Source organism: Myotis davidii, unplaced genomic scaffold (assembly GCF_000327345.1).
Source record: "Myotis davidii unplaced genomic scaffold, ASM32734v1 scaffold60, whole genome shotgun sequence".
Classification (NCBI taxonomy): domain Eukaryota; kingdom Metazoa; phylum Chordata; class Mammalia; order Chiroptera; family Vespertilionidae; genus Myotis; species Myotis davidii.
The window spans coordinates 2439243-2441544 of record NW_006293007.1 but is presented as its reverse complement, the minus strand read 5'-3'; the positions used below and the strand labels follow the sequence as shown (position 1 = coordinate 2441544).

Below are 2302 nucleotides of genomic sequence, written 5' to 3'. Positions count from 1 at the left end.
CTAGCCTAGCCTCCCTCCCTTCTCCACAGCAAGAATTCCAAGACCCCGCACGATGGCGCCTAATTGACTACTGCATGGCCTCTTCATCCGGCTCAGATGAGCCACACCTTCCTGAGATCCTCAAACCGAAAACCAAATGAAATAAACTAATCCGCGTCCACGCATTTCCACGACCTCCAAGTCACGCAACCGGTGTGGATCAGGGCATCTGCGCCCAGCGGGAACCCTGCAGCCGTTCCCCAGTGAACCTAGGGATCTTAAAACATTCCCCACTTGGGTAATGAATACAGAATTCTCCAGTAAATCTCACGCCTGACCCCCTCCAGCAGAAGAACAAAGGCCACCTCCCCTCCCCACCCCGCCCCCCAAAATTCCGCAGTGCCACCAGCGCCCTCTGGCGGCCATCAAGAAAACATTCCAGAAACCTGCCACGTAGCAACCCGCTAGCGCCCCCCACACACACGCACGCGCGCGCACGCACACACACACACTCACACTCACACACACACACACACACACACAGCCCGCCATCCCTGAGTGGGGAGGGGGTGGTATGGGGGGGCTTGACAGGGACAAAGGAAATGACAAACGGCGACTTGATCAAAAATCAAAAGCCCGCAGCATGTCAGAATCTTCCAGAGACCATCACGCAATGCTGAAAGGACCCTCCGACCCCCAATTCCCAGCTCACGGCGCCCAGACCTCCCAAACACACCCCCTTTTCTGCTTTTTCCTCTCTTCCCTCTTGCTTCCCAGACACAGCCTTCTCTCCACGCCAACCCACCCCCCTTTCCTCCCCTGCCAGGACCCCCAATTACAGGGCCCTCCCTCCATCCGCCCTGCCTACAGAACTGATCGCGGGGGGCTTCTGGCAGGTTTGCACTTGGGCGCCATCTCTCTCCACCGTTAACAAGGAGGTTTATCCGAGTGAACCCAGATGATATCGGTTAGAAATTTTACTCTTCGTTTTTCACTAAAGCGGGCTCTGCACCCAATCCGAGTGCTCGCCTCGGGAATCCCTGGCGGGTAAGAGCCTCTACTCCTCACGCCCACAGGCCACCACCGTGCTCAGCAGAACCTGGGGGGTGGGAGGACTATGCCCAGGAGACCTTTCTCTTCGGGTGCTTTTCCCCCCTAATCCGCGAGGCATGCAGAATGCGTCGGCCGCCATATCTCCCACCATTTGTGGTTCGAAAGGTAGCTTTCAACACAGAAAATCGGGGCTTTGGACCCCAGTGACTACGGGACACGGATTCCGACAGGGGTTTGGGGCCGATTCCTCCCACTCCTCTTCATTTAAGCCCCCACCACCCTCCCTACCCTCATGAACTGGACGAAAATGGGGCCCTGATTCCCCCCCAAAAAAATGTGCCTCGAGATTTTCCTTCCTGACAGCATTTTGTTGCCGATGCTTGGGACCAGGCGAGGTGGCCACCTTTCAGAGAAGGTCCCGGCGGTTGTCCTTCGGCATGTCCAGGAGGACAGCGGCCGACCCGGACGAGGGTGTCGCCTTTATTTTGCACATCCTTTCCGCCAAGGATGGCCGACGACTCACCTGGCGGGGAGATTCTCGCGTGGGCGCCCCGGGTCTTCGGAGGAGCTGCGGCCCAGGCCAGCAAGGCGAGGCGCGCTCCATCCAGCTCGTCGCCGTCTGCGCTAGGGGCTGGCTGGGTGGGGTTTATATGGAGGCGCAGAAGGGGTGGTCTCTGACGTCAGCGCATTCTGCTGCAATGCGCTCATTTCTCCAAAAGTGATTGGCTGGAAAAATGAGCCCCCCAGATTCTATGACAAATTGCTCTGGCCGCACCCAGATTGCAGCAAAGAAGGGAGGAAAAAATTCTGCCGCAGTGCCCCTCGCCGCCATGACCAACACCCAGTGCTCACGGGTGTTTTTTCCCTCCACGAGCCCCGCTCGCCACCCGGGCCATTTGTGTGCACCGTCTTCCGAGAGAAGGGGACCAGGGGTGTTTTTTCGCGGGTGGGCCGAGGGTAGAGCGGGGCTCCAGGGGTGCTCGGGCACGCACCTGGCTTTTTCGGAACCTCTATTCGAGGAGGCGTCTTAGGGAGAGAAAAGGATGCTGCCTGCGTATTGTCCTGGAAAATCACATCCCGGGCAAGATAACCGATTCCCAACCGTAAATCTGCGCCTGCCACCCCCTGTAAGCCCACCCGCCCATTTCCGATCGGTTCCCTTTGACACGGGAGACTAGCCACACAGCGCCTTCGACTCTGAAAAATAAAAACTTAAAAAATAAACGAGAGAAAAAAAAAACGGGTTTTGAGTCCAGGCTCTACTGCTCTT

At 57.5% G+C, this 2302-nt stretch overlaps 1 long non-coding RNA gene across 3 annotated transcripts in view; it reads right to left on the bottom strand.

Annotated features, from left to right (window-relative positions):
• The window catches only part of LOC102763324, a 39579-nt gene extending 37540 nt beyond the window's left edge, over positions 1-2039 (bottom strand). For all 3 annotated transcript variants that reach the window (XR_001514339.1, XR_001514340.1, XR_001514341.1), the window contains exons 1-2: positions 2025-2039; positions 1556-1758 (exon numbers count right to left, since the gene is read on the bottom strand). This is a non-coding gene — a long non-coding RNA (uncharacterized LOC102763324). The remainder of the gene's footprint in view (positions 1-1555; positions 1759-2024) is intronic.
• Between the last annotated feature and the right edge of the window lie 263 nt (positions 2040-2302).